A 25,941-nucleotide genomic window follows, 5' to 3' on the forward strand; every position below is an offset into this window, starting at 1 on the left:
GCATCAAATGGACGCCAGCTCCGTTAAGATCGACTGGACAGTAACACTCAACGCGCAGGACTATAACGCTTCCTCCCATCATCAACATGATTCGTCATAACACGGCTCAAGGAAACAGCAAGATTCGAGATCAGAAGTAGGTACGCATGTTCTTCATTAAGTGCAGGGAACAGCAGTTGGAAAACCGAGTCATATATCAGCAATTTTCACGGGAAACGAGAACAATATCCAGCTAACGAGAACTCTATCGAAGGGTATAAGTAAAGAAAAGGGGCATCTAACAGGCAAGAGGTCGGTCACCTGAGCTTTGGAATTAAGTAAATAAAGCACTGGCGTACACGAAGCGAAGCTGGTGATTTTAAGAACTGCAAGAAAGCAATGCTTGACGACTTGAAAGTCACTAAACTTATCAGCCAATCTTGCAGGCAAGGGAAGCAGACGTTGGAGTGACGCAAGATACCGTTTCCTACGAGTTAAAGGAACAATTCTCCTGCTTTTGGATGCTATAGTGAATAAATCTGAAGGTATGACACAAGAGGTCGCGTCATCTCAGATCAGTCTGGGTCAGATTTATGAATGTGTGAGTACAGCCATGGAGGAAGGGGTACAGCAAAGGCTACTAATCGCAACTAATTGCCATTCGCATGTCTAAATTCCGGGGGCTCTCATTTACATTACAATTGCCACAATGTAGAAGCCCGATGTCTCCAGCTAAGTTATCAGTGTGTCTCTATTTAAAGGTATTTCCGAACTGGCATATGACCATGGGACATTCGTTGCTAGACAAGCCGCAGGAATACACATTCCAAGCTCCCGTGAAATTAAACTTCCGATCCAATTAATGACGCGCCACCACATACCGTACACTTAATGCTAATTTTGAAATGAAAATCTGAGAAGCTTACCCGTAAATTTACTCCTAATCCGTCTGCAGTGACCAAACTGGATTCAATTCACCACACAACGGACAACAGAGACCATGCTTGTCGGAATGAAAAAAAAAGAATTGTAATTGCCTTCACGTGGAAAGCTGAAGGAGTTTCAGCTTAATCACCATCACAAGCAAGCAAGAGAGTGCCGATCCGGAGCGTTGCTGTGTTGCAACATGGCAGAAGTCTGATGAAGTCAGCAGGGAGAGGAAAGTTATAGACCGGATCAACCAATCACAGAGGAGGGTCTATAAACCTGCGATGAAGAATACCATGGAAACAAACCTGCTTGTTGGCAGAGGTAGATCGCACCTTACGAGAAGCGCAAGCGTCAGTGGGTGGAAGCTGGCCCTAGAGACCAGGCGATCCTCGTCAGGCGTGTCAAGGGCGTAGACGTGCCAGAATGAGCCAAACTCTCGGCATTTAATCGGAATTCCGTCACAAAGCTTTATTGCTTTTAATCATGACTCAACCACGCAAATTCCCCGCTTGGTTAAGCAACCGTTAAACAGCAAGATGTTATTAGAAGAATGTAGAAAGATGACAGTGAGAGAAATGGCAGCCATGAAAGACCACTAGATGTTGATCTTTCACCGAAAATAATCTTCATTAAATGGTTCTATTCTTTGTGTCAAATCATTATCGTATTACATTTTGTCGTGTGCCTGCGATTACGTCCTTTTGCCGGGAAGCATGATCACAGCAGAGAAAATGTTCCCGGCAAAAGAGAGTTATAAACACTCTCTGTATTTAGCAAAAAACGTGTACTCCAAAATCAACACGGGTTGTACAAAAAGCAACCTTTGAATAACTTATTAAACGACTTAGGAAAAACTGTTAAAAACTTTATTTCATTAAAGTAAACCTGATTTTTCAGATTTACTGAAACTGACCCTCAAAGCAATAACAAAGAAAGCGAGGTTCAGTGCACCCCCTTAGGAACCCATGAGTAGATATTCCCAAGAATCCCGGAACCACTCAGATGATTAAATGATGGCTTCATCAATTACAGCAAATCTAATTTCATCACCGAGGAAGTACACCGTGACAGAAAAATGTGCACACACTGCATTGTGTTTTACGATCGACCTCCAAGCTGCTGTGACAGACACCACCCCGGTAGCTAAATCCTAGAAAATAGCATTTGTTTTGGCTGAAAAATGTACCAAAGAGCACTACTCTGACAGCAAAACTATACGGCCATGATGAGTCGTGATGACACGGCTTAGCGCCCCCCCCCAAACGAAAAAACACAGACACCGACTTTCTTTCGCGCCGACCTGTTTTGCACTGGTGGTTTCAATAACCTGTGTAGGCAGACTAAGGGCACTGCAGGTTTTTTTTAGAAATGACATATTTTTTTTATATGACGTCTGTGGGTGAGCCATGCCATCAGTTCAGTGAATGGCCGATGAGGCCTGGCCTCGCTTGCCCTAATCCAGAGTGCTTGACGATGACACCAACGGTAAGTAATGATATGTTACGGGGTGTGCTCGTCATATGAGACTTATAGGACGTCAAGGTCATAGTCAAACGTTCCGCAGCCTTCTTTGCCACAGAGTGATGGGGTGTTATGAAAATTCCGTTCAGAGGGAGGGCAGGTTTTCAGAAAGCTCCAATCCAAGTAAAGAACTGAGTGGGAGTTTTATGGGGGTTGTGTGGTTCAAAACGTGCCAGTGATGGTAACTCTGGGGTCTGAGGGCCGCTCATCAAGGGCCCCGGAAAAGTTTGGATTCTAGATGCTCTGTGGTGTGATCTGAGACAATTCTTGGCTACTTCAACAATTTTTTTAAACAAACGCTTTTGCGAGCTATACATTTTCATTTAGGTTTTGGAAAAAAGTGTGTGTGGGGGGGGGGGAACATAAGATATAGTATCAATCGACATGTCCCGTCCCCCACCGATTGACGCTCATGATAGAAGGGTCCCGTGTGCTTTATACACTAGGCTGGAAAAATACACGTACAGTCGTGCCCAAAAGTTTACATACACCTTAGCAAAACACAGTTATTTTCCATTTATACCCCTGCAATTGACAATAATCATCACTCGTTTCATTCCTGTTACATTTACAACCATTTTCCTTCATTTCAGCAAAAGAATTCCGCAGATATTTCAATTGGGATGACCTTATTCATCAGTTTCCATTTGATGTGACGAAAATATAAGGTCACACGTTTACATACATGTACACCAAGGACTTCATTGTCTTAATACTTTGTCGCACTGGCCTTAGCCTTGATAACGTCAGTAAATCCTGCAGGTTAACTGTCAACCAGCTTCTTACAATAATCTGGCGGGATTTATTCCCATTCTTCTTGGCATATACGGTTCAGTCAAAGTGGTCGGCTTCCTTTTGCGCGGTGTAAATGCGCACATTCTTTTTCAACTCTTTCTACAGTCGGATTTAAATCCGGGCTTTGGGCCAGCCATTCCAAAACATTCACTTTGTTCTTTTGAAGCCATCCCGTAACAAACTTGGAAGTATACTTAGCGTCATTGTCATGTTTGAAGGTCCGTCGACGTCAAAGGTTCAGCTTCAGAGCAGACTGCTTGAGGTTCCCTTGGAGAAGTTCCAAGTAGTGCTCCTTTTTTCATGATGCCATCTGTCATATGCAATGTTGCTGGACCACTAACAGCGAAACATCCCCAAAGCATAATACCTCCACCACCATGCTTCACTGTGGGTATGGAGTTCTTTGGATTAAAGGCTTCTCCCTTTTCCCGCCAAACATATAGTTGGTCATGGTGGCCAAAAAGTTCCATCTCGGTTTCATCGACCACATAGGACACACCTCGAAAAGCTGCCATCTTTGTCTTTATGCTCTCTTGCGTAATTCAGCCTGGCTTGATAGTGTCGTTTTTAAGAAGCGCCTTCCCTTGCTCTTCTGCCTCTTAGACCATTTCAATAAACGACCCTCTGGACAGTGATTCCTTAGTCCCTGAAGCCTCTAATTCTTGGCACAGGTGTTTCTTGGTCGTCTTGGGGTTGGTCCGCACCTTTCTGAACAACGCTCTCTCATCTCTTGGTGTTAACTTGGATTTCCGTACTGATCTTGGAAGAGTCTTTGTTGTTCCTAGGTCCTTGTACTTCTTTACAATGGTCTGAACTGTTGATTGTGGTACTCCTAGTTGCCTAGATATGGCCCCTAGTGATGTCCCTGACTTGTGTAGCTGTGTAATACGATTTCTCAGGTCTTTAGAGTACTCCTTTGCCTTCCCCATGGTGGTTGAAGTCGAAGAAGAGCTTGACTAGAAAACCCAAGACCTTTTAAAGAGCCATGGAAGAATTACATGATGTATACATAACCATTCGAAATAGGAGTAAAGACAAAAAACAAGTAACAGGAGGTCGTTTTAGGACATTCTAGACCTTTTTCAAGCCAACCATTAGCAAGTCACTTTGATGTACGTAACTTTAGCCCCTCTAATTTCGCCACATCAAATGCAAAATGGTGAATAGAGTCATCCCAATTGAAACGTTTGCGGAATTCTTTTATGCAGACGAATGGTTGTAACTGTGACAGGAATGAAAGGAATGAGGATTATTGTCAATTAGAGGGGTATAAATGGAAAATAACTGAGTGTATTCTGCTAAGGTGTATGTAAATTTTTGGGCGCGACTGTAGTGTATACTGCATTGAATGCATTTTGATTCTGATGAATGGAATGGCAGTTGCTCTTGGAAATCCCTTCTTCGACCAGTCGGGGCTGCACCGTCCAACGACCCTCCAAAGTCGGTCTATGGGTAAATAATAAATCCTGCTGAGGTAGATTAAAATTCTGGGGCTAAACTTGGGGCTGGCTAGCTCCGGAGCTAGCTCCAAAGGTGGAGCTAATTTGCGTTCAAATGACAACTGTTCTAGGTCGAGCTAGCTGGCCCCGGAGCTATCTCAGGAGCTAGCCTTCCGCCTGAACGATTATTTCTCCTTCCGCTTCGTTGATACAGGAAAAGCCTAGGGAAAGCTTGTATCTCCCGGGAATCTGGACCTTAACACAAGGCCACCCAAGCCCCTGGACACGATGACATATTATCACTGACTAATGTGGGTACAGAGAACCAATACCTTCTACTGAGGTTCGCACAGTCTCTTGAACGTGTGCATGTATTTCAATGTTCCAGAAAAAAAGTACGAAGCACAATTTCATCTACGTAAAAAGACCTGTTCATACGAATTATTTGTTGAGAAATTCGTTGAGATGAAATGTATTCCTTTTGCGACTTAGCTTGGGAGTATTTGATTGACGTCACAGATTCGCCTTTTTATGTTTTTGCGCAAAGTGTAGAACAACCTTGATGCAGAGTCGATTTGTTCATTACAGCAAAGGAGAACATTTTTTCTGTTAGCAGACCTATCGTGTAAGAATGTTCAACATCGTCCTAATACGCGCATTTTACAATTTTAACTTTATAAAAAGTATCGCCAAAATCAAAGCAGCTTTGCTTCAAACACAAAAAATGCATGCTACTAGTCAAAGGTCTTACCAATCAAACAGCGTATTCCAATATAATGAGCTGTTACATTTACAGACGATTTGTTACAACGCCCTTGGAGGTGCTGCTAGAGGATTGCGCCAGCAAGTGGACTGAAATTAGACGACATGACATCAACCCCCGTGCCAGAACACACAAAGTCCATTGTAAATCACAACTTGTTATTCGAGGCTGATATTTTTAACAGTGACAGACTAAGAACCGATATGCAACAACCAGGAGACACACCGGAACGTTTTCGACAGCAGGAATAGGTACACAGAAAAAAAACCCCGTGGGCTGTAAAACCCGTATCTGAGTGCACTTTTTTCTGGTGTAGGCCTACACCGAGTCTGTAACCCTGACACTCCTGAATCCTTCAATGTTAATATGATTTTGCACACACCCTAGAAGAGTTACAGTTGACTCCCAAATTTCTGCATCGTATCTCCCGCAGGCACAGGTATGTCTTGCACTCTTCGATCAGCTATCTCATCAAGGTGGAAGCTGACTCAACCTATGTTTATGGCGTAATTTGTCGGATAATTTTCCTCTCAAGAGGACTAGCATACACGTGACCCACTGAAATCCATTCGCGTCCACACACAATTATTACAGCCAGATGAGCAGGAGTTGAAACTTTTAGTCCAACAAAAATACCATGCCTGAAAACATCATCAATTCCTAAGGGATGCCTAATGTCATCTGCTTTTCGGGGGCAACTTTAATAATACCTGACAGATATTTCATCCTCCCGTTAACATCCACAAATAACTACAGACTGGCAAGTAAAATACTCTCAGACGCTCATGCGCTTCCGATACGTACTTTATTTTCCAATGTAAGACGTCTTCACCCTCAGAGAAAATTTGTTTGATCACTTTTTTTCTGACAAGTTATATTGTGATTTCCGGGTCTGAATTTTTCTACTGATATGTATTTTAGCCTCGAGAGAATCCACGGGTTTAGATCGAAGACCGATTTCTGCTATGACACTAAAAAGATTATGCCACGAAATACAAGCCAGGATTGGGGATGTATTCCAAAGGGCCCATTACCCGCGGAAATCCGTCACAAATTAGATCTCACGCAGGCGGCAATATCTGCAAAAACAATGAAAACACACAAATACTGCCATTTTCAGAAGTTCCTGTATGCGATCACCATAGGCCTATCACGCAAATACAGGACACCTAGTGAGAGTATGGCTTATGTATTAATAAAAATGCGTCACTGTATGAAATGGAATGGACGTTCGCGATCTGCTTTGAGTCACAGATTTTGTGATCAGTTAGAAATGGATGTGTTCTAAAGCCACCTGCCATATGATGTTACGCATCAACTACCATTCAATAATAAATCTCGCTAAATATTCCATAGGAATTATTTGGGTCGCAGGAAGTGACTACGTCATAGACCAGAACGCATCCCTAATTACGTATGGACATGATATTGAAATAGACACTATTTGATGGGCTCCTCATATATGTGATTTTAGGAGACCTCATGCTTACCCGCATAACCTTCTCAAAACATTTCTAAACTAGTTGGTAGGCCTATAGTGACAGGCTCAAGTTTGAGTGGTGGATGCAATTTAAAGCACTCAACGGCCAATTCACTGGGTACTTATGTCAGGCACTCACTACATACGGGTGCAGACCACTAATTCAAGTGAGAATTTCTGACCAGCTCATTAGCATTAAAAGTGCCCCCACAGTATCTTTTGAAAAAAGAGATTGTTTGGCCCCCAAAATGGTGAGATTGTGTAAATCGTCGCCAGGATCAACTCCCTGGGTCTTTGAGCTTTCATATGAGGGCAGAAGGGCTGAAAACTACGATTGAAAAATGGTCCTAAGTGCCCGAGAAAGTTGAGGGTTGCCACTTGAAAAATGGCTGCAATCAGACTTCGGAAAAATCACTTTTTGGGGGGTGATTTTGTTTTGTGGGAATAATTAAAAATGTAATTGGTTAACCCACAAAAAATTGAAAAGAAATTGAAAGATAAGTGACCAGACAAGAATTTCATTTGTGTTTCAGAAATCTCAGGGATGTTGGCGTGCATGCTATTGGGCCCTGAACGGTGCTGATTTTACACTGTTTTCAATGGGGCTTGAATTAGTGGACTGGACCCATACATGTATATGGCACTGGGACCTGACTAGACAGGCACACGACGACATAGACAGAACACCTTGGATTTTAGTTGCATTCCTTGTCTCGCTATATATGTCTTGGTTCCACCCGCAACTGCCTACATGTACTAAAGTGTCTGTAGACCACGGTAGGTCCATCAGTTTAATATGTTTGATAGTTAAAATCATTTGGCAGTTGATGATAGATTAAAAAATCACCATTTGGCCCTGGTACTCTTTTATACCGCGAGGAGACCCTCGGCAGCATGTCCCATATTGGTCGCCGGTGCTCAACCCCAAGTTAATAATCTTGGGCTATAACACTGGAGCAAACTGAACTTGTTTCGCCTGGTAGTGGGATGGGAGCGCTCCAATGGCTTCCTTGAACAAGCGCCACTGACGCCTTTGAAGTGCCGCCACTCTATAGTTCTCCGAAATAGGCAGTGTTGCAGAGTAACGAGACAGAGTAAAGTTTGTGTAGAAGGCCCGGGAAAATGTGAGTGATGAGTTCCACGAATGAGTTTCTGGGCTCTCGTATTAATCACTTTTCCATAGTGATTTTCTTGCTGTTTGCGAAATGCAGTTTCAAACCAGACTGACTGCTCATTGGAGATGCTTCTCAGAACATGCCACGTTTCAACACTCTTTTTTTTCGAAAGTCGAAGGTTTCCCTAAAACAGGCATTTTCTGATCTTAGTCTGTTCAAGTCCGCTGTAAATGCTGCCTAACTGAGGCTCGGGTTTAAAGCGGGTCTTAAAAGGATCATCAAAAATCCCGACATCTTCTCTTGGAGACACTGCCTTTGCCTTCAAAAGTCAGCGTATACTGCACTCTCCTGAAGGCCAAGACTCGATGCTGTGCCACTGTCGTCCGGAACTTAATTCAAATAAGTGAGGCAATAGCACGGCAACAGTGCGGCAGCTTAAACAGAGCAGCGTCGTACCACTTCGACGATAGCGCGGCTACCATGTCGAGCTTAAGGGCTTGCCGTGCGGAATTCAATTTGCCGAGCCAAATCGCGCTAAACGCCGTGCTATTGGGGTGCCGAACTTAAAAAAAGATTGAATGATTTGAGTTCGGCACGACAGTAGCACGGCGTACAGCCTAGGCCTAAAACAGCGAAAACCCACATATTTTATACGTACAGCTAAGTTCAAACGCCTGAAAACTAAGTCCATAACAATCCCAGCTTAAAATCAGTTTTGTAACAGATAATAAAAACAATACGTCAACGTATCTCTTCAAATTTCTTACACTGTTCATTTTTGTTTTTAACGTTCCCCGAATCTCCACGTATCGTTCAGAACAACTACATTAGGTAAAACGCGAGCCCATATTCTAGATCATGGCATGGAATAATCTCATGGGAGGCTATGCACCACCGTAGTCTTTATTCCATTAAGTTTTCTCAATTCAGGGTAAGTGGGCGTGATCCGGCGGGACTTTGGAGTGGTGACAAGTCCCGAATCCTGATCAGGATGAAAAAAAAAGATACAGCAGGGGTCCTTTGATTCCACCTGAGACAGCTTGTACATATGTTAAGATACCAAATTTCCTGATAACGGGCAATGGTTTCCCATGGTCTTATCGATACATCAAATATAAAACCGCACCCATGGATGGCTTCAGTCTGTTTTCTTCGGCACCTTTACTTGGAAGACTAAAATTTGTGCCCAAGACTATTGGGACACGAGTGTTTGGTTTTTCGATCATGTTTCTGGTCCACTGACAACGGCGACTTATTTTCTGCAGTGCTAGGTACTCCTTGACATAGAAAGTGAAGCAATAATCCGAAAACGTCAGTGCATTACCGGCATACTGGAATTTATTGTGATTGATACATGCTGGGCTGAATATCTTCTGAGTTTTGCTTTGTAAATACGCACCACGACAATGATGGAGCGACAAGGAACGACGTTTTCTGGCAATACCGTAAATCATTCTCGCGGCTGCGAGTTTCACGGAGTCCGCACAGCAACGGTGGGGACGGGGTGATCTTTACTGTGCAGCTAAGAATTCATCTTGGACCAAAATCTTAGTTACAATATCCCGATAAGAGCAAATTGTTTCTGCAAGAACGATGCTCAGTCAATACAAGATCAACGTCATATCATAACATCATAATAGAGGTATGCCCAAGTTTTATCGGCATTGTTTCGCCAGCGTAGCGCAACATTTTCTGATAGACGGCACTGCACATAATTATGTACATCTCTTGTGGAAGAGATAAATCTCTTCGAAAGATTTTCTTTGGGTGGGTGGGGTGGGTACGAGTCCGAGGGATGGGCCAGTGCCCCCTGCCCCTCCCTCAACGCTTCCTTCGGCCGTACGTTTGACAATAGTATGAATTGGTCGCAAGGTTGTGGGATCATGGTTAGCAAAGGGTATTGGTAGATACAAAAGTTTTGTTTTCAGCACCCCGAACGCAGGATTCCCTGTGACTTGCAAAGTCTTCGGTAAATTGCTCTTCGGTAAATTCTTCATCTGAATTGCTCATTTTTAACAAAAAAGGCGGTGGCTTTCAAATGAATTGAGACACAAAACGAACGAGTAAAATTTTGGAAATTGTCACAAGCAAAATGAATGCAGACAAGAGGACAGGAGCTGCAAAGTTTGGACCTGAGCGACCCCTTGAATCATGCTGCGTCGGTGTACCACAGGTCGATCAGATAGCTCCGCAGCTTGCCAGCTCCACCCGAAGCAGATGTCATTTAGAACGCACCCCTGCTCTCTACCTCTGGAGCTAGAGCAGGAGCTGCTGGTACCCAGCCACGATTCTCCCCCCCCCCCCCACTTCCAGCTCAGTGGGGTTACTTTTACCCACCTTGACAGAATCGGCCACCGTTTGCCTTGTGTTGTGAAGCACTCTGTTTGGAATTGTCTGCGATCATTTCATGATTATTAATTTCTACATAACATTCAAAACAATCTGGTTGTATTTTTTGTCTAATATGGAAAGTCAGTCCTTGCAAACCTCAAATATAAAGACATTGCATATCCTGACTGGTTTAGTCCAATGAAGAACTTAAGGGACTCCAAGAAGTAACTGTCACTCCATTTACTAGAACGTAGGCCCCTACTGCAGCCTATACTATGTCATGTACAAAGCACATCGTTTGCTGCACTTAAGTGCACCCCCTTCAATTGTAACCAGCTATGAGGGTGCATGATGGCATGCAAGACCCGGAGGAGAATACCATACAGGCAAACAGATCAAAAAGATGAATGCACACCACTGGAAACGCCACAACACATGTCAATTAACGTTAACCGTGATCTATTGCTCTGCGCTGTGCAATGTCAGAGGTGGAGATAGAATTATGATACATGTACATGTACATTCGCAGAGGGAAGTCACGCAGACCTTCGTAGAAGGCTTCCGATGCCTCTCTACAGTAGGATGCAACTTTGCCAAGTCGTAAACCGGGGTTCTTACAAAATCTCAAAGTCAAGAATGGATTGTTTAGAAAGTAACTTAACACATGGCACCTCGTTACCTAAAGATAATCAATATTGTGTTGAGTTTTGAGTATAACGAGGTACTATTTCGCGTTGTGCATCACAGGCAGGAGAAATGGGCTGCCATTTGGCCAGCGCAATAGCGTGGTAAAAAGCTGGCCATGACCATGACGTCACAACGTGCGCATGCAATAACGCACGGAACACAGCCGGCTGTGAAATTAACAAACCACATGGCATGAGGACATCCTTTGATTCACAAAGCTAAACCATGTCTAAGTTGTTGCCCTTAATTCTAAGATGTAATACAGATTGACTCATTTAAGACTACGATATGGAATGCCTGGGTGAACCACTTAATTTGCCCCACCTACACTATCTCCATCATAAGCTTCCATACAACAGTTAAACCAAGTGTGCCAACCAATGACTAGCTGCAAAGCACATAATTCAACACACAAAAAGGCGTTATCTTCATCACCGTCACGGGGCATACTTACATGTAAGTTTGTAACTGACATTTGCTTAACACTCTTCCCTCCATCTTTACACTTGGTCCTATTTGGCCCTAAAAATAACTGGCATGGAGAACAACCAGAGGTGAAACTCCTAAACATTTCACATTTCAGCAGTCGTAAATATGCAAACTGCACATCGAGGACCTAACACTCAGATTAGAAATTATTACAAGAAAACAATTTTCTAACAAGTGCAGTTTCTAAATTATATTTTGTTTACATCCCAAGAGGAGAGCGAGAAAAAAAATTCAATTATATCTTGAACAGAGTCATAACATTTTAGTTTCTAGAGCAAATGAAGAAACAAACTCACACAGTCCTTGCGTGGTCGTATGACAGTCGGGATTTTTTAATAAGATGCTTTAGAGTCCAATCTCATCGAAACAGTTACAACACTCCTATTAACGATGTACGGAGTCCGTGTATGCGGCTTCAGTGTCTATAATGTACTGTTTCCCGTGCTGTGGGCGTGCAGCTCGGACGCCAGTTCCACCTCAACTCAAGGGTAAGGCCTAAAGGGCTTTGGGGTCCTGATTGAGTCTTCGGGAAAAATTGAGCGACACGTCCAGTTGCCATGGCAAGGGCGGTATGTGTTTGGGCGGAAGCAAAATTGCTGACACCGTCAAAATAAATCGGGCCATGTTTCGTGCCAACTGTTCCTTTCCCACATAAATGGTGGCAAGTAGTTCGGGTGGTTTTGCATCTGCAACACATGTACATGTACATTGTACTTCCTGGCAGAGGTTCCGAGTGGGGTAAGAGGTTGACTTGGCAAGGGGGAACCATATGCGCAGTTACAGTAAGAAAGTATGTTCATCATCTCAGGGTGGACTTAAGTTGGCATTTATCTTCTCAGAATGATTATCCCTTTAACATCACCCACCGGGATATGATTCAATACTTCAATACCTTGAGAATACAGGTTTATAAAGGCAAAAACGTGTCTTAGCATAACTTAATCGCAGTGAATCGTCATAGGATTATGCTATGCACATTAACATTTTTCGGCAAATCAAATTGAACATTCAGTTCAGCGACATCTGACAAAATAATAGTGCAAACTCAAAATTCACCAATTGGAAAAGGATGGAGGCTCTTTAATGGGCAAAATGCTAAAAAGGGAACACGTACCCAAGATAAGCATTTCACACTTTTTTGGGCTGCCGTCATTTTCAGTTAGCAATTGACAATTGCCAGGAGAGCCCGGAAGATTGAGAGTTGAGACGATGGATCAAACCCTGTTTATTTGATGTTTGGCTCAATGGACAAACCGAGTGCCAAGCTGTGTTGTGAAGCCTTCACAAATAAGAACAATCAACACAGTGAATGTTGAGTTTCAACAACACAGGACTGGAACACTCGGGGACGGACCACATGGGAGGTAAAAGGAAAACCTACCTACGGATCAGTCAGGAATCATCACAGGAACCTTGTATTAAGACTATTGGTTTCCACCCCCCACGCCCGAATAGCAGCACGTACTGTCTGATGGTGTACAAGCTATGAAGTATATTTTAAGGGGTAAGTTTACGTTGGCTGATTTGCTTATATGACGCTGTAGGATGATGGGTAGGCACCCCATTGGTCTTTGGGTCCAAGTTCAAGACAAAATTCTGTCTTGAAGGATTATGTGTCTCTCAGTGCAACTCTTTTCTGTCATAACGTTTGCAAAGCCACAGGTGTTTTGAACCTGGTTTATTAAACAGTAGGTACTTCACAGATTCAAGTTTGTCACGTTCTTTGCCATTCCATCAAATTGCTGGGCACCAGGAACGACTTCCCCAGGGACATGATGATGATCACAAACCGAGGTGGTCTTGGATTGGCACAAGCGACGGGAGACCTTATTTTATAAACCACCTCAGAGCTGCAGAAATCACCTCAGACAGCACCCGGTAATTTTTGCTTTATTACTTCTATTACTCGGGCAGTGGCAATTGACACCTGCAGCCTGTAAGGACTTGTGACAATGTCACTTGCCTACTCCATCACAATAGAGCTTCAGTGAATGTCAAGCACACTGACTGTCAGACGGACGCATGAGCCTATAATGCCACATGTCGGGAAATCGGCACAGTCAGGAACTCGCGCTAAAGGTTGAAAGACAGCCAGACAAATTTCCACCTCATGGAGGGAAACATAAACCTGAGCCTGTCCCGTCCCAGATAATAATGTCCTAGATGGATACATTTTACTCGGAGGGTTGTAACATCAAGTGTGTCACAGGTACAAGAAGGATGGCTTGTCCTAATTGGGAAGTCATGATATCAATCTTCGGGCCATGGGGATGAACATGTTGATATAAATCTATGGGCGAAGGGAAATCATCTATGAAAAAGAATAGGAAGACTGTTCCCAGGCGATAATGTGGATGGAGGGTTCACCAACTGGAGGAACTGTTTGGATGTGGTCAAAGTTTGATAGAAGGGTAGGGATCAGTCAGGTATTGATCAAGATCGAGGGCCTAAAGCACCTGGTGAAGCTGAGGTTCAGTACTGGAGAACAACCGGAGGATGGTTTTCTTCAGCTGGAAAGGATTTTCCTGGTTCACTCTGAGGCTTGTTACTACCCCATGACAACCTGTATTAATTTCCAATACATTTTCAACTGATTAACTTAAACTGATGAGGCAGGATTTTCAGCCGTGGCGTGCAGACTGCTGTGCCGGTGCTGTGTCAAACCGCTAGCCACACTTCTGTTGGTACATGTGTATCTTCCCAATTTGTCAGTGTCTTTGTTCTGAGCGCACTTGCCTGGAGCTATAAAACCCACAGATGCAGCCTCAGCTCTTGTTGATGGAAAAATAAACCTGGATGATTTATAGCATTGGTATTTTACGATATTTCTGAGAAGACACAGCTTTTATTTAAAGAGTTCAACTTCAAGGTGTGAATTTCACTCAACGATTTCATTGTCTTATAAGGGATGCATTCACACTATACATTAACACATCTTGAAGTATTAACTGGCCAGAGTTCACAGAGTGGGCCTAGTCTGTACTTTTGGCCACGTGGCCTCTGTTTATCATGTTGCTTCTTCAAGGATTTGCATGGTTGAACCATGCACTTTTCTGTCAACCGAGCTTATCCTGGATTTGAATACTGTGGCGGGATGTCCAGCCACTGACCTAGAAATGTACACAGTTCATTCAGGGGTCAGACGCATTGTCCGACTGCTGTGTAAACTTGTCCGTGGCTGGAGGGAGATGGTTAACGGGAACGTGTCAACGCAGCCTATGGCATCGGGGACGACCATTAACAACCAGGCACTTCACACATGTCCAGTCGGTAGAGGGTGCATTGGTAAAAGGAATGTCCAGTCGAGGGATGCTTACAATAAATTATTCGATTACTGAAGTAGGATGCCGAGACGAACATCACACAAGTGCGCACGAAACAGTGGTGGTGGGGTAATTAAAAGGCCAGTAGAAAAGATTACTTGAAACTGGAACTACAAGCTGATCGAAAGGACTTCGATTTGTGTCGACAAACTAGGCCTACAGGTGGGAGATCGGATGATGAGATCTAAAAGCCTGCCGACCACATGAAGCAAATTATGGGACAAATAGAACCCCCACCTTGGTGTTGGTCATTGTTATACTGGTATCTCAGGAATTCTTTCAGACATCTAGGGGGATGTATTAATTGACTATAGGCTGGGGTGTGCATAGGGATTGGACATGTTGGGGGGTACCCCTCTGTCCCATTTCGTGCCTGGTATACTGCCGACTGTGGAAATTCAAAGGGGGGATGCTATGGTCCAAACTTCCGAACTTTAATAAACGTGAGCTACATTCTCTCTGAAAATGTGACTACATTTCCCCAATTTGTATCAGGCTGCAACCATATTTTGTATTCATCAGACTCGTGAAGCTAATAAGGCTGCTGAAATTTTTAAAGGGAACAAATCCATGCTGATGCCTGAGTGATTTACTGCGGTATACTGTTAAGAAACTGGAACAAAATTGCTGCTTTATTGGTTCCAAGCGAGAATGTTCTTAAACAGGCTGGAAATTATACCCTACAACTAGCGCATAAAAAAGTGTTATCGGCATTAAATGAATGACTAAGTGATTGTATTCTGCATTTCTGGTCTCTGGTCCAGGACCCACTTACTCAGGAAATTCCACATGCCACATTAACACCAATGATTTGGTTAGACTAGGGATCGTGCAATGGGACCCTTTTCTTGGATATTGAGGGACAGGTGCAACTAATCTTTCTGGTAGAAGTTCAAGTTGCCTCGGATCTATGTGCCAATACATCATGCTAATATTCACCTGTTCCCTTGTGAAATCCAGGAGATTTTTGCGGTACGAATAAGGAGAGCAAATGATGGGTGTGCCACCGTGTAAAATTGAAAGGCCTATTGCTGGCAGTCCAAACTAAATGCTAAATGTTTTCGAATGTAATGTGACGTATACGTAATGTGCAAACAGCTGAGCCATTCTCAGCGAATTCTTGGAGATATACATATTCTAATTCAACTGGAACTTTGTGGTGATCAATACCTCACTTGATTTCAACAATGCCACATTTGTGAAATGAAGTACACAGTGAAGAGGGCCTGTCGCTATTCAAGTTACACCTGAAATTAGCCTAGTGAGAGATTATTCCCCGTGTCACAGATAAAGCTCAAAAGTATCATAATCAGTGTCGCTGACTGCATGTATACATCACAAATTAATTCTGGGTGGGTCTTTTCGCATACCAAGATCTTTAGCCAGAGGTGTGTGAGATCACGTGGGGATGTACGGCAATTATTTTTGCAATGATCACTATGCTCGAGTGGCACAGAGGAATGCAATCTTTGTTTCATCTTGCTCTAGATGACTTCGGGGAGGAAGAAGTTTTGACCAATATGGCAGTGAAAGTAATCACCTCGGTAATACCCTGTGCAAGTATTTCATAAGCCTTGTTCACTAACAAGGTGTGTGTGAATTGCTAAGACACATGCAAAAGGCAAGTTCCGGCATTAGTGTTCGTGCGCAATTCGCGTGCTGCGACTGTAATTCTTGCGTCGAAGACCTCCTTTGAAATTGTTATATTCATTTGTGAATGCTAGCTTAATTGCTCAGTCTCGCCGAATCTCTTCAGAAATTTACACTAATTCTTCCCTTATTATTTCTTTTCCCACAACAATTCTTTTCAGCACGGACAGAAATTACTTTCGAGAATCCTACATGACCACGAGGCCCTGGTTTTAACCATCATCTCATACCAAACAGAAAAAAAACATAAACAAACCCCCCCCCAAAAAAAATTAGTGTAATCCCCTCACGGGATCCTCACAAAAGGGACAGTGAGCTGAAGGTGAAATGAGTCAATGAGGATTTCTGACAAATGCCGGGGTATCAACACAAGCAGATGCAGCTTATGGAATTGTAAAAAGATTAATGTGGCTAAATGAAACGAAAGGATGCAAAACATTAATGTCTATCGCAGGAAGGTTGCCTTCATCAAAAACGACGCGACTTCCAGGGACCACCCTGCAGGACGGAAAAGGTCTGACAGAAGTTGTTGGAAGGGGAAAATGGATCAATCTTGGTCAAAATTTAAAGCGAAAGATTTCTGAAAAGGGGGCCTCGTTGAGGTAAACTGGCTTGGCTCAAAAATGGCCAGTTCAAAACTTGCAAAAACTTGAACTTTCTTGAATACCTTCAGCTTTTTCCTCATTGAACTTCCATTTTAAATTCACCTTGAAAAGACTTAATTTCACATTTACCTCTTGCACTTGGATTCATCAAAATTACTTGAAAAGTAGAAAAGTGGTCAAACGGATACATCTTAATAATGAGAAACTCTTGTACGTTCAACCTGTTTCTTCCAGAAACATGATTCAAAGGAGTCTGTTACCCTTACATGTCACAAAACCTTTACCCAAGCTGTCCGTTGTTTACAGGAGTGTTACAATTTTTACAACCAGTGCTTACATTAATTTCCCCTCCAATAGCCATAACCTTGGCGTTTAACAAGCGTATTTTATGTCTAACACTGATCCTGATCTGAGAAATGGAGAAGGGTCATTAAAGGGTGTGTTCCGCCCACAGGCTTTGGCTAATTGATTTATGTCATGTGGAAAACTGGTTTCATACCTGTAATGAAACAAATGAAAGACAACTCAAATAGTAAAGGAATTAACGTAAGACAACGAAAAGCTAAATTCAGAGCAGCAGATCTCCAGGTGAAGTAGCTTCTTGAGGGGAAAGGTTGACAACAACTCCGTCCCGCACAGACCCTTTATTTGATATACTCTACCAATAATGACAACAGACACGGGCTAGCTCGGCTTTACTCCAAATAATGTATGCAAAATCCACGGGGAGGAAAATATGGATTTAACCCTTAACGGGACTGTATCTCCCAGATCAAAGGCTTGCCTATCAAGTCAATCGGGGTTTAATATCTCAGGGTTAACTTAGGACCAACTTTTAAGCTCTTGGCATTGATAATTGAGAGACAGTTCCCAACGGAAAAAAGGGTTGCATGATTTACACAAACCAATTGCTCTGAACAAGGGCTACATCGTCCGGGTGGTCGTCCAAATGCCAAATGCTACGGATTAATTGGATTGCGCTCTAAAATGTCTACAAGGTCAAAATAAAACTCTTTATCGAAGCCCTAGTATAATTTCTTGTTTAGCGAGCATTTTCTCTCAAAAACTAAAGCAAAAAACATCTGTTGACAGAAGAAAACAACTTATTTTCCCACAAAGTTCCCTTGAGTTAGGGCCAAACATGACGGACACAGAAGTGTCAGGTATAAAAGTAAAGTAAACTTTTTCCGAAGTATAACAAACAAAAGTAAATGTATGCTTTGCAGTTGTACTTCAGGGGTGAAGGCCAAACTGCTGCATGGGAAAGTGCTCAGACATAAATCACACGCACCTGACCAACAGGACTGAGGTGAATTCGCAGCGCTTCATCCCCAAGGAACACAACAATTATAACTGATCTTCAGAGTTACTGTGAATAAAATTGTTGAAAACAGCAACACATTACCTTTTGGCGAATACAGGCAAAACGTCCATTCGTCTTGGTTGCAGGAAGTTTTTGAGTGTTCCAAAAGAATTCAGGTACTTGGCAGTGCTACAACCAAGCTGTTCCAATGTTACTGGTCTCCAGGCTATCCTGGAGGGAGACTTCGAACAAAAGCGTCTGACAAGACAGTAACCTACCTCTGTAGCCTACTTCTCGTGAATACAACAGCAGAATGTCAAACAGTCTAAGTTGGTTGCAGGAAGTTTCCCCCAGAGTCTGATTATGTTAGGACAATTATACATGTGCTAACAGTATCAATACACAGGCCTTGAGTCTCGATAGGATAACAATAACCTGCCAGAGTTCAAACACATACACCCGTTTCCAGCATTGTTTCTTTGTCCCTGGCTGCCCCACTTGAAAAGCCCAGCGTTCAAAGAATTTCACAGATGTATGACAGAAACACACGGCCACTTGGGTTACAATAACAGAAATATCCATTCAGAAATTTACGTCATTAAAAAGTAACTGCTGCGACTCTTTTTCCCCTCTTTGGACCAAATATTCACTTGGCTTTGCAGTACAGCCTAAATCCAAGATAAGAGAAACCTAGTGATAAAGCAAGATTTTTCAAGAGAAGTACAAACTGACTGCAAGAACTGGCTTTAAGTTAGATCAGACGGCGGACCGGAGCAATAATGGAACCCCAAACTCCTGAGAACTGTACAGTCATGCCATTAACTTCCACCGGTAACCAATGTTGACAGTCTCTTTGTCAAGGTGCATCGTGTTCTCAGGAATTCATTAGACACTGTGCAAAGAAAAAGACTTGGGCTAAAAAAGGAGATTGACTACTAGGAGAAATTAACTCACAAATAGGCCATTTAAGCTGGTAGAGAAGCAACGTTCATATCTGGATGCTGGAATTCTAACCATCTTCCCAATCGAGTTTCTGATTACAAGTAAAACTAAATAACAGTAGGCCTAGACCTATTCAGTTTTTCCTTGTGGCTTGTACGAAGATTGAGATTCATTTTGATTACTTAACAGCAGCAACTTCGGTTGAGGTTTTATTGATAATATAATAGATTCGATTGATCTTTGGATAGAAGCAGCGCCACACCCCCACTTCCCAAATTTTTGGGAGGTTACATCAGAAGTTGTGGGTACTTCTTGGTACGACGGATTGGTACGTCCCATGAAGCTAAACTCTCCCAGTATGGTTCCATCTGGAAGGGTAGCTTTCCATTGAAATACCACCTGGATCTCTGCAACACCGGATGAGTATAAAGCACCATTGTTTTATAAACGAGACAAAAACATGCTCTGTCGCTGTGAAATTTGTGTTGATAAAAGGCAGGTGGATATGTCGAAGGTGTTGTTGAATGTAGAGGTAAATCATAGTCCCCTTATTTGAATAAGTAATTTTAAAGAAATACCTTTCTTAATTTACCTATTACATGCAACAATGCATAGAAAAGCTTGGATACCTTTGGGCCCAACTTGGAGAAAGAATGTTTTCCCTTTCCAATGCAACCGTACTTAGAGTGTTCCGCTTCATAACTTTAACGTACTGATCCATTGGACTTACGCTTTTTTTAATACACGCTGTATATCGAAATACACTTTGTCCAAACATAAATGCCTACTCACTGCTTCTGTTTTTTCCCTTAAAAACAGCAGCTCTATCTGGGATATAAGTGGACATATACCGTTTTTCACAGTTCTAACAAAGATACTGACGGAGGAAATAATTGAAAAGTGACAGTATGGAAACCTTAAAAATTGCTGTGATCGCTATAACACTATTTCACTGAGCAGTTCCTCATGCCTACCACACACACGCTTTACAACTGGCCAAAGAATTCTTCGGTTAGGCAAAAAGAACTATTTAGAAAGACCCTCTGGTCTCACGTAACGTAACCTACAGTATATGAATAATATCTCCAGGGGATATCCATTGTGTTTCTAGTTGACATGCACTATGGAGTAATTGAAGGACACGTAACGAAACATACTTACACACCACTACCACCGTTGCCACATCAACATTCAAGTTCCTTGTTTTCTTTCAAAATCCTACAATGAACTTGATCTCGGCAAAAATCAACATATTTTGTGGAATCATAAGGGGGTTCTTTTGTTACATGAGGTAGGTCATGGCACCCAAAATCCTGCTCACTTTGTTGCATTACCCTGAGTATGCTGCTTGTAAGGAACTCTAACTTCACTGTACAACCTCTGAACTATTCATTGACTGGGTTTCTAGACTGAGAGTTAAAGGTGTTCTGCATTTAATACTTTTAAATAGTAATTTTACAAATGATGTGAATATCCTTCAATAAATGAAATCAAGTAAAGAGAAGCTGCCTTTCAGACACCTCAATTTAACTAACCTGACATGCTGAAAATTAAAATGTTGAAATTTTAGAAAATAAACTTAAGAGGTCTTTACTGTGTGTAGCCCGCCGGGCAAGTTAACCTTTTTGTTTTTTACTTCAATTTTTAAACAGTTAGTCTGATTTTAAAAATTAGACCAGATTTGTATCTGTATGGAATGGGCAAGAGACAGACTACAAGGCAGCAACTCAGAAATGCACACAATGAACAACATGGAACATGAGCGTGACTGTCCTACACCACTACGCTCTCCAAACAAAGTCTTCAATTTCAAACCACTGACGTTGCAGGTCTTGCAAACCTCAGTGCTTTGAAAGTCACTTTTAATCCTAATTTATATTTAGAAAAACACAAGTGCTCAATATTTACAATGAAACTTTGTACTGTGATTGTATCTCCTCATTTATAACAAGCGATGAAGACGACAGCCTTTCTGCTTAAAATGTCTTTATAAAGGAAGTTCTCGTAACTAATCAAAATTGGCACAAAGAATAAACTAGCAGGCTGCCCTCCACTCTCCGACACATAGCTATCTGTCTGTCCCTGATATCGCCCTTCCCCCATGGGATGTAGATACCTTAGTTTCCGTGAGCCCGATTGTTAAAACATACATGTAGTAAGTAAAGCTTTCACCGTGTTCAAGGTGACTAAAGAAGTATGAAACATGCAGTGCTTCCACTAAAAATGCAATAAACACGCAAAGAAATTAATTCTTGCAATTACCCTAACATAACCATTAATTTGCTATCTGAGCACAAGGGGATGGAACATTCACAAGAACAAATCTGGTATTTTTTTTCTAGAAAGGTTCTGGTAAAGATAACGAATCTCGTGCACAACTAAGGTTTTAATGTTGGGGGCAGAAATTATTGGAATGTGATCGCATTCCATTCACGGTGTAAAAAATCCCTGTTTCATACTTCATGAGCGTTTCTCTTAGCAGTTTCTCAGGGTTCCTGGTGAGGTCTCCGTTTCATGAAAGTACAGTTTCAGTTCAACAAAAAGTACCTACAGAGGTCAGAAAAAGTTGATAGTAAACACCGAAGCTAACACGTACAGCAGAGGAAGCAATAACACTCCCTTGATACTGCAGCTAGCTTACGTCAAATGAATCACCACAGTCTTGCATCCTAATAAAAAGATGCGTTCTGATGCAGCTCTCCTGGGACAAACTAAACAGTACTTTCTTACTCATCAATTGAGTGCAGTGGAGGGCACACCACCCCGTTGCTTCTTTTCCGTCTGAATTCAGAGGGGAAAGAAGACCTTTTTAGTGTTCTACGGCCACTATGAGCTCCCAAAATAGTCTGGTGTCCGCCTTCAGAAAAATGAAGCTCCTTGCTTCCTGTGAATCAGACTAACACCACTGACGAGAAGCTAGATTTACAAAGCGGCATCTTTCAAATAGCAATTTTACACATCTTGGCATCGTTTCAGTCGTGTCTTCTCTGGAAAGAAAGGAGAAACCAATTTCAGGCAAGTTATTCAAGTTGGCCCACTTTACTAACCTGACATGACAAGGCAGTCAGCGGACCATATTCGACTCAATCACAGACAAAAAGATTGAACGCTTACAGATTTCGTTGTAGAGATGCACTGATGAATGAAGTCAAATCCGTCTTTTGGGGTTAACAAATGAAATCAATTTTGGGGCAGTTCAAAGCCTCAGGCAACATTTAAGACTTTACACAAATATGGCACAAGCTCTGTAGGTTTGCATCTCGACCGTTTCACTGTCATCAGTCAAGGATGTTTGGTTTGCTATTGTGATTATGCTTTGTAACTCTAAAGAAGTTTGTTTCAATACTTTGAAAGTTGACATGTTCATTCAAATTCTATATTGTGAAAGGAAAACCTAATATTGAAACTAAAAAATCTCAAACAATTGCATACAGGTTTAAAAAAACCAGATGCGAAACACTGTACTTTTACAGGCCAGTATATATTGTACACAGATGATATGGTCCAAGCATACAATAGATTTTAAAAGTATAAATAAACTTGGACAACTGTGGGGTTGGTTTTGTCAGATTTACAGGCTTTGGGGTTGGTTTACACGTACTAAAAAGTGCCACAGAAAATGCTAACACGATTCCATCTTGTCAGAGTTAATTCCACCATCTGGAAAAATGTAGTCAATTGTTGGGATGTGTGCCAAGGGTATCAACAGTGGAAACAAAAGCACGGAGCAAGTTTGAAATCTAACAGGACAGACAGTGCATGGAGGATAGTGCCGGGGAATGGTATTGTTGAGTGCATGTCCTTGGTTGCAGAGCCGTAGCTAAAGATGAGGCAAGGTTTTCAAAAACAACTTTAGACTCATGAATCGAGAAACAAAACATTGACCTCTGACTTGGATTCAATGCCGATGAGTCGGAAATGCATGGTTGCAATTTTTCAGTGTTTTATAAAAAAAATTAGTCTCTCATTCCGAAAGCTTTTGGAACATTTCATAACATCTGGATTTATATGAAAGTTAAACAAAAGAAGAACAATTTCAATTTCATGATTTAATAGTTCAGCTGAGATGGAAAAAGGACAGGAAAAAAACAAAAACAAAGGAGAAAAGGAATGGGATTCACTAATTTGTTTGAAAATACCCAAGAATGGATGACCTTCTGCCATTTGTCAATCTACAGCTGAAGGGTGCTTTAGACAGAACTTTACCCCCCCTTCCATGCTGACGCCCGTTGCTGACGGTTAAAGAATAAAAGACCTCATCTGATAGCTAACGCGACATGTAGAAGGCATCCTGCTAGTTTCAAAGAACAGAAACAAGTTTTGAACACACAGACATGTTGGGAAATTTCCCCATATCCACTGATCTCAAAAGTACTTTTCTTTCCATCTCCAAAGAAACTGGCAGTTAAGTTGTCTGCAGCTATCACAGAATAAAGCTCAGGCTAACTGACAAGTCAGGCAAACATCAACTCAATCATGCATCAACAAAATGACCATGAGAGGAGTACTATTTGAATAGAACACATAACCCTGGGCTAAATCAAAATTCCTGGCCATTACTAAATTGCTTCATGTTGACTTATTCATATCGAATAGCCCACATCATCCATCAAACCAAATAGCTACACAACAATGACCTCATATCGGCAATTCAGCAAAGATTTCACCAATACCAAAGGGGACTCTCACTTAACCTGGGCACCCCTTTAACTCACTCATATGGCAGAAAAAATTCTCCCATTATTCAATTTCCAAAAAATTAAGGGTTGACCGAAACCATTTTCTGCTTTCAATCCTCCAGGAACAGATCTAGACCTACAGTTGTGATGGGGGACTTTATGTGCCGCTGAACTCTAAACTAGAAGAACAAGACATTTCCTTCAGAAACCACAATGAAACTTCTGAGATCCCGGAAGAGTTCTTTTTTTAACCATGACAAACCACAAAAATTTAGAAATACTGGATCCATTGGAAGATTTGACATTTTTGCAATCTGTTCCACTCATGACTGCAAGATGTTTTATATCTTTTCTGTGATTGAATATTTCTACAGAAATATGTGGGGGGGGTTACAATCTAACCAACGATGGGGCAACAACCCTTCCAACACCCACATTTCCATTATCATTTGTGCACTGACAGCTTCTCACATGTGCAAAAGTAGACATGACATGTAATAACTACACTTGATTATAAGCTAAGACACCTGTGCAGAAACTATTTTATCTTAGATATTAATGGTTGCATTTTCATCTTGGGGTCTGAATTCTACCACCCTTAATCCTTTCCCAGAAAAGACCAAAAAATGGAAACATTAGGACATAAATGAAAGGTGGAGTGTTCAAAAGAAGGTTCAGAAGAACAGTACAATTTTTCTCAATTCTGTAGAATTTTGCAAACTCGTCTGGCCTAAAGTCCTGAAAATTCATCAAGGTAGGAAATTTTATGCTTAACTTTCAACTTTCCCTGCAGATGATTCAAGTAGTTATCCTTCAATTCAATCACTTTCTGAAGGGGAAATCAGCGCAAGCCAATTTAAACTGCAAATCCAAGTGGATAATCTGGAGAGACACCCGTGTTTCTGCTATGAGTTACAACTTTGGAATGTTGATTTGACATTATAAAACTGGTGATGATGCCTCCCATATTAAATTGGGTGACAGTAAGCATTTTGCACTTAACATCCATCCGGTGTATCAGTCTCGAATTTGCTCAGACATTCTTCAAGCGACATTACAAGCCCATGACACCATTTGCCACAAACTGAAGGGTGCGATCAATCTCTGTATGTGATGGCAAGGATGTAGTGACTTCTAACCGAGGGCCTTTGGTGGGTGTGGACCACCCAGTTCATTGACTTAGATTTGTTTGGGTGTCACCCTGCAAACAAATGGATCCAGCGCACGTCCTTAAAAAAGGACGTCCTTCTAGACACCATGTCTGGGTTCTAGGCCCACACACAAACACAGACCTGGCTATAATGCAAAACAATCCAAGGAGTTTGAAGGAGAGAACACTGCAACCAATAACAGACCATAAATCAAATCCAAACAGGCCAATATTTGAAATATAACTTTCTGTCAAATCCTCAAAGAAACATTGAAGCCTGATTGACAGTAGACTTCAACAAAGGCACAGGGAAAAAAAATTGGAAAGAAAGGGGGATGCATTTTCCTACTATTTTAAGAAGCTTCCAAAATCATCTGAAGTTTGCATGAAAAGTATCAATTTTGAATCAGGACCAGTCAAAAATACATACAGGTCCCTGATTCTCTGTGTGCACGCCATACTAATTAACAAGACCCCTTTTTGTCTCATGTGGTTGAACACTGGATGCAACCTTTGGAAGTTCAAGGATCACTGCTTCTTAAATCACCATCACCAACTTGTTTCATTACATATAGTTGAAGGCAAGTTATTAGATTTGCACAAAGGTTAATTGGAAATCCATATGGATTCTAAATATTGGAATGACAGAGTAGTCCAATAAAAAGCTGACTTCAGGGACTGGACTTACATGCTTACTACTAACCTTAGCTAAAGATTGCCAATAAGCCCTTTGAGAGCTAAATTTGAATAAAATCTGGTA

General features: G+C 41.9%; 1 protein-coding gene and 1 long non-coding RNA gene across 2 annotated transcripts in view; one reads left to right on the forward strand and one right to left on the reverse strand.

Annotated features, from left to right (window-relative positions):
- Positions 1–25,941, reverse strand: part of wdr27 (WD repeat domain 27) — a 254,700-nt gene that overhangs the window by 29,021 nt on the left and 199,738 nt on the right. The window lies entirely within an intron of this gene.
- LOC147800439 (uncharacterized) overlaps positions 12,117–25,941 on the forward strand; it is a 34,970-nt gene continuing 21,145 nt past the window's right edge. Inside the window, exon 1 of the long non-coding RNA XR_015428178.1 lies at positions 12,117–13,033. This is a non-coding gene — a long non-coding RNA (uncharacterized LOC147800439). The remainder of the gene's footprint in view (positions 13,034–25,941) is intronic.

This window comes from Acanthaster planci, linkage group LG01 (genome assembly GCF_054643075.1).
Source record: "Acanthaster planci isolate LZ-2023a linkage group LG01, COTS_SCS, whole genome shotgun sequence".
Classification (NCBI taxonomy): Eukaryota; Metazoa; Echinodermata; class Asteroidea; order Valvatida; family Acanthasteridae; genus Acanthaster; species Acanthaster planci.